The 13,539-nt window shown below is 37.2% G+C and overlaps 1 long non-coding RNA gene across 1 annotated transcript; it reads right to left on the bottom strand.

Annotated features, from left to right (window-relative positions):
* Positions 1 to 10,044: 10,044 nt before the first annotated feature.
* LOC121401559 lies at positions 10,045 to 13,259 on the bottom strand. The gene is made up of 3 exons (XR_005966354.1): positions 12,273 to 13,259; positions 10,519 to 10,552; positions 10,045 to 10,308 (listed from the first exon to the last, which is right to left on the bottom strand). It is a non-coding gene; the product is annotated as an uncharacterized LOC121401559 (long non-coding RNA).
* Positions 13,260 to 13,539: the final 280 nt, after the last annotated feature.

The following is a 13,539-nucleotide window of genomic DNA, read 5'->3' as shown; positions in this document are numbered from 1 at the left end:
CTGTAAAGAAAATTCAAATAACTGTTCCTTGGTTGTGGTGTATGCTTGTAATTTAAAGGTTAAGAAAAAGGTTGTGAGTTGTAGTTCAATTGGAATTATGGCCAAGATTTTCCCAATATGGTGAAGCAATGATGAATTGCTAAATATAGAGAGCAGGTTTTTAAAAGGGATGTATTGGGGCATCCCCCACACATTAAAATGATCGGACTAACATGTTAAAGGGAGTTCCCACCTTCCTTCCTCTTTAAAAATTGGCACATATTAAATTTATATTCAGCATGTAACTTGCAATGTTGTGCAGCTTTGCAGTATGCATCTTAAAGGGGACCCGTCACCCAAAAAAATTATTCAAAATCCTATTTTATCAGATTAGTCAAGGAAAATGAACTTTAATTACACTATATAAATTATTTGAATCTTGTTTCCTTCAGTCTGGGATTTCAAACTGATAGCAAGCAGGCAGGAGCCATTTTGTGGACACTGTTATTAAGACAAGCCTTGCATCATCTCAGAATTTTTTTTGTGCACCAGAATGGGGGACCCGATGTCCATCCCCATGCCCTGGCTACACAATTATATGGTAAAGAGAAGTGGGGGAATGTGGGGAGAGCAGAGACATCTAGTAAGTGCTGAATTGAAAGTAATTAAGCTATGAATGCTTAAATAAAAAATAGAAATTGGATTTCATGTTTAATTTGAAAAGGACTTTTATTATACAGATTTTTGTATCTGGGTGACAGGTCCACTTTAATTGCTAATTAGTCACAATACTTGCAAAAAGTAGTTGTGGTCTTATTGAGCTCCTCATTTCGGATAATCCTGATGATTCTTCATCAGAGCAACCATGATAACATTAGTATGTATAGAAGAAAATATTCAGTGAAGGAAAGTTCTTGTACCCAAATAATTTATAGCGCCCAAAGACAAGAGATTAACTACAAGCAAAATATATATCTGCCCTTATTTGCTATAGCTGCACTCGTGCTGTTCTCACAGTGATTCATCCCTAATGAAAATCACCTGAAATAAATGGTCCTTTATAGAGAAACTCACCAAGAAATAACTACTAGGGGCACTTACTCATATGACTTGGTTACAGAATCTTTTTTCTGACACTTCCATGTTAACTGTAAATCAGTTTAATGTGGCTTTCAATCTACTGACTATAAGCTTCTTTTACGACAACGGCCAGTCAAAATAGGTCTTCTTAAATATGTTTGGTGATATATTGTCAGGTCTATTCCCAGGGCACAGAGGAGGGGCAGACAATATTTGATTGACAGCTGAGATTTTTAAATGAGCTTACAGCAGCTATGAATGCTTTAATAAAAAATAGAAATTGGATTTCATGTTTAATTTGAAAATGACTTTTATTATACAGATTTTTATGTCTGGGCGACAGGTCAACTTTAAGGTCAAATATGCATATTCACATTTTTTCACAATCATGATGATTGGAAGGACCGGTTCTGCACCCCACTAAGGCTCACAGTGTTAACACCTCCCCTCTATGAATCTATGCAACACCCAGTTTGCAAAGCAGAGAGACTTCAAATCCCAGAATCCAACACTTCACCATGGAACAAGGCAAAAGAGTAATAGTGTTGCACTGTGAGTCTAGGGGGAGTGAATTGTCCCTGTGATCACAGACAGACTATTGTGGTTTCCTTTAAATCTGTAGAATCCATTATGCCGGTGTAAGAAAATACATTTATAATTATTTCTAAATAAAATAAATGATGCACTTTTTTTTACATAAGCCCAACTGAATTTTCCTTTTAATTTATTTTCACAGTTTCATAGTTAACAAATCTACAAACAATATCCAAAATGATTTCTTATACATAAGTGTAATATCTAATATTCTGGTCTAATATATTTGTATATCTTTACCAGAGGAAGGTTCAATTTTACTGTTGATTCTGTGTTTTCTAAGTCATTGTCTAGTGCTTGAAGATCTCAAGAGTGTGGAAGTATGGCTGTAAGCACTGTAAGCACTAGGAAACATATAGGATGTTTATAGGGTTAGAACATCTATGCACTCTAGTGAGCACATTCTGAACTGAGAACAAACAGAATATTTGTTCAGGATTTAACAAAATGAGCTGAACAAAAGGTGATCATCATTGGGCACTGACTGATGTGTTTTACTGGCCATGACCTTCATTGTTCCATGTTGAAAGGTATTTTTGGTGATTTGTCAACCATGGGTAGCACAGATTTCCTGCAGGCAACAAATCACCCTAAATGTCTTCATGACTCTTGAGAGGGGATGTTGCAGTTTGTTGCCTGTTATTCTGGCATGAATATCATTTGGTATTCTGAATGCTGCAATTTGTGCCTCCTTATCTCTGTGTAAGGTTTATGAAAAAGTACAAAATTACCTCCAGAGCTCCAGAGGTTCCTCTTGCTGGAAAACCTACCCAGCAGCACCACCTAGTTTATATAACACAATGGCCATTTTGTTTATAATTATTTGTTCTATCACTTTATGGTCTTGGACACTTTATGGAAAATGAAGTCTGCATGGCCAAACAGACCAAGCGAGCTTATCAAACAACAAATTGCTCTATGTACAGGACCCTGCTACATTTAATTGAGAGGAACAATATAAAAGTGCATCAAAGTTCATTGCAAAAAATAGAAATTCAAGACAACATTATTTCCCAGAAAACTGGAATATTAGTGTCATTGGCCAACCTGAAGGCAAAAGGGATGGCTCTCCATGGTCAATCCCTAAAGCAAATTAATCAAAGAGGTGGAATTTGGTCAACTAAGTATCTTGAACAGGATTTTGCTTTAATATGATTAAAGGGGTGGTTCACCTTCAAGTTAACTTTTAGTATGCTATAGAATGGCCAATTCTAATCAACTTTTCAATTGGTCTTCATTGTTTATTTTTTATAGTTTATGAATTATTTGCCTTCTTCTCCTGACTCTGACCCCCTCTAAAAACGAATCTTCTCTAAAGCTACACAATTATTGTTATTGTTACTTTTTATTACTCATCTTTCTGTTCCAACCCTCCCCTATTAATATTCCACATTCTCATTCAAATCAATGCATGGTTGCTAGGGTAATTTGGACCATAGCAACCAGATAGCTGAAATTTCAAACTTGAGAGCTGCTGAATAAAAAGCTAAATATCTCAAAAATCACAAATAATAAAAAATGAAAACCAATTGCAAATTGTCTCAGAATACCGCTCCCTACATCATACTAAAAGTTAATTCAAAGGTGAACAAACCCTTTAAAGGAGAAGTAAACTTAAAATGGAACCATTGGTCCTCTACACTGGACCCCTACACTGGTCCCCCTCCCCAGTACCTCTCTTGAAAATGCAGAGTTGCACAGTGGGGTTGACGGTCTCTATTTTTTGTATTCTGCTCTGTGATGATTATTGTCAACCAAGAGAATACTAAGCAAGGAATATTATTGTTATTGCCAGAGAGTAAAGATTCAGAAATGGTCAGTGACAGAGGTTACTAATCGTTCTGTGCATGTACGAGAGCAGTTCTGAGGAAAGTACTGAGGCTGTTTCTGTGAGTATTTATTTGTTGCAGTGGTTAAGAGGGCAAAAGGGTAATTAGAGGGGACACCTGGTTAAACCTGAATGTAGTTCTCCTTTAATTTGACAGCCATAACATAGGTCCATGTGATTCCCTTTAGGCAGCCACCACAACCACCAAGACAATGCTATGATTTCCTAAAATTAAAAGTACACATTTGATTAAAATTTTGGGTCATAAAGCTAATTTCCTGGCTTAACTTTTTTCTTGAGACACAGATTAAAGGACCAGTAACAGCAAAAAATTAAAGCGTTCACAAAATAATTAAAATCTAATGTAATGTTGCCCTGCACTGGTATAACTTGTGTGTGCTTTAAAATATAAACAAGCTGCTGTGTAGCCATGGGGGCAGCCATTCAAAGCACAGGTTACATAGCAGATAACAGACACACTCTGTAGAATTCCATTGTATTCTATTACAGAGCATATCTGTTATCTGCTAAGTATGATTTTTATAGCTTTAGGCTAGGGTGACACACGTGCCTTGAATGGCCCCACCAAAGGAAAGCACAGCATTAACGACTAATGTTTATGCTGACCTGTGTAATTGCCTGCAATTACTGCTAGAACTGGGTAAATAAAAAAAGAAAAGCAGTGCCCGTTACATGTTATCAAATCTTATCAAATATTTGCTGAAGCCATTGTAAAAATAACCATTATTTTCTGGACAAGGAAATTAAACTCCTTTTATTCATAACAGGGCAATAACACGCAGTGTTTTGATCATAGCTACCTGTATTAATGTGCAACCCCAAGTTACTTACTATAGTAACTATATTCCACTTCCTACTGAAATGATATGCGCTGTCACTAACACAGCATGCTTAATGCTTATATCATTGAGAAAATTAGAGCCTCTAGCACTCGTATATAGTGATGGGCGAATAAATTCACCTGGTGCAAATTTGTGGCAAATTTCCACGTTTCGCCGGCGGCGATTACACTACTATTGTATTATATAAATAAGCTGCTGTGTAGCAATGGGGGCAGCCATTCAAAGGAGAAAAGGCTCAGGTTACACATCAGATAATCTCTGTAGAACATAATGGTGTTATCTGTTATCCACTATTTAACCTGTGCCATATAGCCGTTTTTCAATTTCCACCATTGCTACACAGCAGCTTGTTTATATGAACTATAGTAGTGTTTCTGAAGCAAATAGACCCGTTTTACCAGTGCAGGGCAACACTACATGATATTTTTATTACTTTAAAACACTGTTCCTTGAAGGAATTGAGATGAATGTGTACGGTCCTGCTTAATGGTCCTGCTTAATGGACTGCATCAGCATGTCGGCCTTATGTTGGAATTTCAGGGTGAATGCAAAGCACATCTGTGTGGATGCAGCATAAAACAAGCAGGAAGATACTGAAAACTGCCCTACACAAAATTACATTCTTACGAACATTATTACTTATCACAACCTGTTTTGTTTAGATTTCGGAGGATATTACATATAGAGACAGTAGATTTCATTCATTGAATCTAATCTATTCTAATGTAGTAATGCAAGGCTGCTATTTCACATAAATGTAAAGGTAGTTTAACTAGACAAGAACATATGTAGAGAGAAAATATTTGCACTTCTGTGTTGTATTATCCATGGGCTGTATTTCTGGAGAATGAGAGGAAGTGGAAGAAAGAAAACGTAATATAAATGGGATAACACAACCTATAGTTGTTAAATAAATGGATAATAAAACCTTCCAAGGAGTTTAATGACCATATAAAAGCACGGGAGCAGGAGGAGAGATATTATGGTATACATATACACTACATGGGAAACATATATCCATATATTTTTACCCAAATGTATTCAAACATTCTAAAATTACATGGAACACTCAAGGCTGAGTTCCAATCTGATTCCAGAACAACTCCAGACCAGGAGCCAGCCCTAGGCAACCTGGCTGGTTGTGGTGCTGAATAGGGTCAGACAAATGCTCGAATAGGCGCGAGCATACAGTCCCTCATGGCCAGGCAGAAAAGAGAGATGTGACCGGACTAGGGGTAGGAGGAAGAGAAGGTACATGCCTGGTGCCCCCCCAGCTTTGTGCACTAGACACGTGCCTAATCTGCCTACCCCTAGTTCCAGCCCTGTTCCAGAAGTAATGTCAGCACATTTGTGTCAGCACATATTTGTGGGGAAATCTTTATATGGATGCTCAGATACAAACAAACCTAACATCACCACTTGCAAAGCCAAGCATTCTGAAAGTATAGTTTTGCAATGGTGTAAAGATCATCACCACTGGACTGTAAAGCAGTGGAAATGTGCTCTCTGGAGCAATAAATTGCATTTTACCTGCCCAGGGTAAGAATGGGGCTGTCAGTGCTCACAGGAGGGGGGGGGTTGCTGACTAATTGTGGCTGGGGGCCCGGAAGGGGCTTTGCGGCGAAGGGCAGAGGGCCCAGAGGGGGCTCTGAGACAACAGCCCTGGTGGGCCCTGGTGGGCCCTGGGCTTGCCAGTCTGACTCAGTACCTGCATGAATGCATAATGCATTTTTATGATTTGGGCTGAAAGCAAACCTTAATTACAATAATTTATTTTGGAATTTCAGTAGATCCTACTTTGTGGCAACAGTTTGGGGAAGGCTCTTTCCTGTTGTAGTACAATAATGAATTCCCCGTGCACAAAGAAAGGTCCATGCACAACAGGTGTTCTTAGACGGGAGTGTACGGACTTGACTAGAATACAGAAAGTCCTGACCTCAACCCAATGGAACAACCATGCAAGGATTTGTGGAAAGGCAGCAAAGACCCGGGCGGCATGATTTTAGGGGGCAGCATGCTGCCCAACCACATTCACAATGGTTTGGAAGTTCTGGGGCTGCTAAGGAGATACAATAGTTTTTTAAATTTCTGGTGGGCCAATCCTCAGTGCTCCAGACCTGATGATAAAAATTTGTGCATGTGAAGGCAAGGAGACAGGGGTGACTAACGGAAATGGGCCTGGGGCGTCTGCTATGTAAATCCGGCCCTGGGAACAGCTGTGGGATGAATTAAAATCCAAATGCAAGCCATACTTGATCCCTAACATTAGTGTCTAACCTGACTAATGCACTTCAGGCTAAATGGAAACAATGTTTCAAAATAAAGTAGAATAACCTGCTCAGAAGAGCAGTGGCTGTTCATATGAATACCCCTTGTTTGAGAATTAGACAAACAGACAGGTGTCTGGATATATTTGGCCATAGAGAATATATATATATATATATATATATATATATATATATATATATATATATATATATATAGTGTATTTGAAAAGCAGGTGAGATGTATGAAGTGTCAGAGGCTGAGTTAGAGGGATGTCTTATTAATATGTATTAAATTAACCTTTAGTATTATTTAAAAAGTTATCTTCTTAGACAATTTGCAATTGATCTTCATTTTTTATTTTTTTAATTACTTTTTGATTTTTAATTTACCCTAGCAACCAGGCAGCAGTTTGTATGAGAGACTGAAAAGCTGAATAGCAAAGGAATACAAAGTAACAATAACAATAGCATTGTAGCCTCACAGAGCAATAGTTTTATTGGCTGCCAGGGTCAGTGACCCTCATGTAAAGCTGGAAAAAGATTGAAGGAGAAAGCAAGAAATTCAGAGTTTATTAAAAATGAAAAAGTAGTTTAGAATAGGATAAATAGGATGAACAAGCCCTGCTTCTATACATCTATATATAAATAGATTTATGAATATAGCTTAAACTTGTTGGAGAGTGTAGGACATGTAGTTAGCACCTTACCAGTATAAGCTGTCTAAGTTGTAAGTATTTATTGTTGAAGAGTCATCCGAGTATAAGAAATAGTAAGGCCTTCTCTAGCTGCACGATACAGGCATCTAATCTAATGTTTACCACAAGATGTCAGAGTTCAGATTGCTTAAACTGACACTAAAAAATGAATTTTAGCATATGAATGTACATTGATTGTTAACTATAGGTCATGTTGATCATTTTTTGCTGAGAGGTTTGTTTTTGTATATAATTGTTAGTTGAAGTTCCTAAGCCTGACTCTCTGACACTCTGACTTTGCCAACCTGACTGTCCCATCTCAGCCTGTTAGTTACAGTTTCTAATGCTAACGGACTCCTGCTGCACAAATATGGCAGCCCTCTCATACAGGAACATGGGGCATCAGACAGGTAATGTAAAAGCATCATGCAAATACTTTATGGCAAAGTTAGAAGTAGCTTGCAAAGCCAATATTATAAGAGATGCAAAAAAAAGTTTAATTTCAGGTGTCAGTATCTCTTTAAACACTAAGCAATCATTCTACCATTTTTATATATAAATGAGGCCCTCAAGGGAACAATTTTTCAACCTTACTTACTATGTTACTATGTAATTTCAAATTTGTGTACAGGTATGGGACCTATTTTCCAGAATGCTTGGGACCTTGGGCTTTCCCTATAAGTGATCTTTCTGTAATTTGGATCTTCGTACCTTAAGTCATTTAAACATTATATAAACCCAATAGGCTAGTTCTGCTTTCAATAAGGATTAATTATATCTTAGTTTGGATCAAGTACAAGGTACTGTTTTTTTTATTACAGAGAAAAAGTAAATCATTTTAAAAAAAATTTGAATTATTCAGATAAAATGGAGTCTATGGGAGATGGCCATTCGGTAATTCGGAACTTTATGGATAACGCGTTTCCGGATAACGGATCCCATACCTGCATAGTGCAGCTTTCATTTATATTAATAAACACCAGTCTGCAGATAAACAAGACTCTAAAAGTGGCCATAGACGCAAAGATCCACTCGTTTGGCGACATCGCCAAACGAGCGGATCTTTCCCCGATATGCCATTAATGAGCATGGCTATATCGGGGGTAATCTGAACGTTCGGCCGAACAATCCGATTACGATGTGCAATCGGATCCGGCGGGATAGGTCGGGTCAAAATCAAACCTGTCCGATCGACCAAACGACCGATCTCTGCCGTGTCAGCACTCTCCACACACAATCCGAAAATCATACGAATCCTCGATTCATACGACAGGATCTGTGCGTCTATGGCCAGCTTAACTGTAGACCAACCTATACCAATATATCTTACTGAACAGCTATAGAAAAATAAACTAATTATGAATAGAATAGCAGATCATTTAATGACTAAACTACATTCATGCTGCAGCTAGGAGAGATTAAAATCTATTTTTATAGTGACTGAGCAACTTGAGATAAGGCAACTTGCCCAAGGCATAAAAGATATGAAGCTCAGCACAAATATTACTAGATTTATAAATTGGAAAAAGATACATGTCAGCATAATGTTTTATCTATGCAGCCATAAAGACTATGTATAAAACAAGGTTCTAGTAATGGCATATTTATTTGTACAGATTGCGCACAACATTCCTTTGGCATCACAAATCAGTTTATTGCTGTGCTCTAAAGCATGAGGGGATGGTTTAAGATAAAGAAATACAATTTTACACTGTTGCTCCAGCACCAAACACATTAGCACACTGAAATGCAATTCCAATAAAGGCCTTGATTCAATTCAATGTGCCTATCAATATCTTTTTGAAGGTTTGAATACTAATTGGGGTTTGGGTCAACTTGCAGTCTGCTGTTTCAAACACTGGATGGTTGCTAGGGTCCAAAACAAATAAACTGATGTAGTACTAGCCAAGTGTTATACACACACACACACTTGTGTAAAAAAAAAAAAAAATAAGACATGAATGAAAATGGAATAAATAAAAATAAGTAAGTCATATATTTTGAATAAATATCCTGTAAAAAAACAATAGAATATTTGAAAGTACTTTGTAAATGAAATATAATGAAAGCTGTAATTGCCTTTCAAACACTTGTGCGATAAGGCACATGTGTCAGAATAGAAGACGGAAAGAGGGCGAAAAGGCTTTAGAGATAGGAGAAAGGGCATTTCCGGTTTACCTTCTGCATAAGGTAAACCGGAAGTTAATGTAAACGACTTCAGTTGGTAAGCGCTTTCAATAGGCCGTTAGGTAGTGAAAACATAGGTAACAATGAATTGCATAGCAGACATGCAAAAAAGGGCACTTATCATATGAAATATACCATATCGCATTGAATTGAATCAAGCCCAAAGTACCCCAAACTGTGTTAAAAAATCTTACATTACCCAGTGTCCAAAACTTTCATCACAAAAACATACCATAACCCCACAAATAGATCAAATTCCTGCAACACCCTACTATTTCCCTAAGTACAAGTTTTTGTGCTAGACCATCCTTAGTTCCACATATTTCCATAAATAGCTGATAATGCCACATACCCACATAACCTGCACATGATCTACTTTATCACAGAGACTTCTATGTCTAACCAAAGTAGCAAACTGGTATATATAACCCTTGTTGTATAATCTTGAAGGTATCTTAAACCCCTGCTTCCATCCAAAGCTGAATCCAATAAAGCAAACGAAGTGGGGAAAGAAAACCAATAAGCGCTTGTAGCTGCATAGGTGCCTTTATTCACTGTCACACAACATGTTTCGAGCTAGGTAGCTCTTTTTCAAGTATATAACCACAACAGTGAAACATTCAATAAATAACCATAAACTCCTCCCCCCTCTGTTCCTATTGGTTCCGAGGTAATTGCAAGGAGGATTTTCATGCCTAACCTCCACAATGAACAGCGTTAACCCCTTGTGAGAAGTCCATTAAGTTCAAAGTCCCAAGTGTAAGTCCAATGTGTAAAACATTCATCAAAGTCTTTTGAATCCTTGTGTGTTGTTGCTGGAAATGGAATAAGTGAGAGAAAACATACTCTTAACCTCTGCACTGCTCATTAAAGGCCTGTAAGAGTAACCATAGCCAAAAACACTTTAAGGCATACTTTTAACACAGTAATAAAAGTGTTACATTATGTTGCAAATATGCTGACTTAATGATCCAAACAAAGTTACTAAGCTGCCAACCCTTATACGTAACGATAAAGTATCTTACCCATAGAAGAAATCTTTTTCAAAGGCAGCACTATCTGTTAAAGAAGGAGAACAAATTTAGTATTAAACATTTTTTTTACAAAAAGCTTACAACACTCCATTGATCATTTAGGCCCTGTGGTACCATTGCAGACATTTTTTTGATTCACAGGGCCTCTTTTTGTAGCAGAATATTCTTTTTATTGCCCCCTCTCTATGGTGTTTGGACCACTTCTAACACCTGCCAAGTTGTGACATGTTGTGTCTACATTCATTAAAGTGGCGTGAGACTGAGGTGAATGTGTAGGTGTTAGGTTTGAAATTTTTAATGTCACCTCTATGTTCCTTTATTCTGTCTTATTATTTCTCTAGGATTGGCCCACATAGACTTTTCCACAGGGACATTTTAACATGTAGACCACCCACTGAGTATTGCATGTGGCATAATGTATTAGGGGTATGCTGTTTCCTTTAGTGGGATGTTGAACGACTGCACCTTTAATAATAGATGAACAGCACACACAGCTCAGGCAAGGAAAAGTGCCTAGGTTTGGTTTACCTTTAAAGATTGTATCCATTCTTTTAGGTGTCCGTGGTTCAGCAGGGGACAAAATGTCTTTAAGTGTATTACCTTTTCTGTAGCTGAACAAAGGGCTATGTGTGCATAATCTTCCCAGGCTTCTATCACCATTAAGGTTACATAAGAAATAGTTGTTTGTTAAATTTTGCAATATAAATTCTCTCATAAATCAATATTTAAGTAATATTTTCCATGGAACAGAATGCTAACAATGCTTTTATGTATGTAGTTCATAATGGGACAACACCATTAAAAGTAGACTTTAAGTTAGTAAAGTATGGACACTCCTGCCTTACCTTAACATGCACTTAGGGATAAAATAGGGCACTATTTGAAGATTTGAATTCACAGTACCATCACGTGTGAGTTCAGCTCTGGCAATCACGCAGGTGCAGGATGCAACAAAATTAAGACTTTGCTATTGAAAGAATCCTAGTCCACTGCAGTTCTGGGGTGCTAAGCACTTACCAGTAAAAGCAGAAAAAAGTATTTCATACAGCCATTTCCAATTCTGTTTGTTCTATGCTCTCAAGTTCTTCTATCTTTGTTTCCTCTCTATTCTTTTTATTGTTCTATTTTCCATGTTATATTTTTCTCCTAGTCAATGGCTTTGTGTTCCTTCCTTCTACTTCCCTCTTTATTGCCAACTTCCACTCTTTTTTCCTTTTATATGCACCTTTCCCCAAATTTTCCCATCCTGGTTTAAATTCTGTTCTCCTCTACCTTTAAGTAAATATTGCTCCTCTATTCTGGAGATTACAGACCTGCACCCAGGGTGCAAAACAGCAACAAACATGAAAGCTTGTGCCCATTTTCTTTGCATCTTGTGCAGCAGCAGCAGCATGAGATTTATTCCACCCCTTAAAAAAGCATAGGACAGTTGACCACACCTCCAATTTCTTAATAGCCAATAAAAAAACCCTGGTAGCTCCTCCCTTTATTGATTTTTCTGTCCTACCGGACAAAGGGAAAGAGGAGTTAGAAGAATGGAAAGTGCCTCCCAAATTTATGTGGCTGTAGCACATTTTTTAAAGAGAACTGTCATTCCGATGGAAGATGGATCCAGTCTCAAGGATATTATGGATGGCAAGGCTGAGACTTCCATAAGAAGGATTTACTCGGTGGTGGCAGCCCAATGCAATTGATAGTAGCGTCTATTTTAGTGGCCAGATCTTTATTAATGATATTTGACATACCATATCCACATTGAAGATTAGGTCCAGTTCATATACATTTTCAAAGCATTTGTCGAGCGTCTCTGCAAAATCCTGCAGGCAATAAGAAACAAATCTCTGAAGTTATCTTTGTATTTAGATACAGTGCAATGTTTGGTTACATAATGTTATTTACTTGAATCAAGCAGATCTGGAAAGGGAGTCTGTCCAATAGTGCTATGTAATGTAGCTAAAGACAGAACAACAGAACAAAACAGAAGTACCGAGTGCACATTCAATGTTTACAGCATATAACTTTTATTAAGGACAAATATAACTGGAAATCTCACAAATCATCTGAAACAGGTAGTGGACATTAAATCTATTTTCTTGGCTAAATAATGAGACTGTTTTCTTGGCAAAAATGAATGACTTTAGTTTTTAGCTGCTAGTATTATATGTTTTGAAACTTTATTAGCAATGCCAGATTTTACATTTCCATATATAGATGTTTATGCACGGATTCACAAATGCATCTCAGCATTTTTAAATGCATACCTTTTTATACATAGTGATCAGTGATGCAAAAAGAGAAACATGAAACTGTATTTCTGTGCTGCTTTTTCTACTACTCTATAAACAAGACATTTCAAGCATAAAGTTACTACCCTACAACTATTGCTAAACATGTCCTTCTAGAATTGCCATTTTTTGCTAATGCTAAACTGTATACATGCAGAATGCATCTAATGCATTTAAACCTATTCAGAGTTAACAAAAATATGGTATTCTCTGGGTTTTGTGGGTAAAACTCATGTTATAAAAATGATTCCCCTACCTAAGTTAACCTATGGCCTTTGCAGGCCCAGGTTATGATTACATAGGTCGATCTCCACAATAAATGGGAAAAATTTAGGTCTGCCGAGAGATTGGGTGAGAGAAAAATTGATTGACATGCTACTACAAGCATTGGATCCGTTGTCCAGAAAACCATTATCCAGAAAGCTCAGAATTACGGAAAGGTTGTTGTCTGCCATAGACTCTTCTGCCAGAGACTTTTCTCTGTAATAATAAAACAGTACATTGTACTTGATCCAAACTAAGATATAATTAATCCTTATTGGAAGCAAAACCAGCCTATGTGTTTTTATTGTTTTATTTAATGTTTACATGATTTTCTGGTAGACTTAAGGTATTAAAATCCAAATTACAGAGAGATCCCTTATCCGGGAAACTCCGGATCCTGAGCATTCTAGATAACAGGTCCCATACTTGTACAAAATAACCTAATTTTAATTGCAGAATGATT

Source organism: Xenopus laevis, chromosome 3L (assembly GCF_017654675.1).
Source record: "Xenopus laevis strain J_2021 chromosome 3L, Xenopus_laevis_v10.1, whole genome shotgun sequence".
NCBI classification, from domain to species: domain Eukaryota; kingdom Metazoa; phylum Chordata; class Amphibia; order Anura; family Pipidae; genus Xenopus; species Xenopus laevis.
Note: the sequence above shows the minus strand (reverse complement) of the source record. Positions and strands in the feature narration are given on the sequence as shown.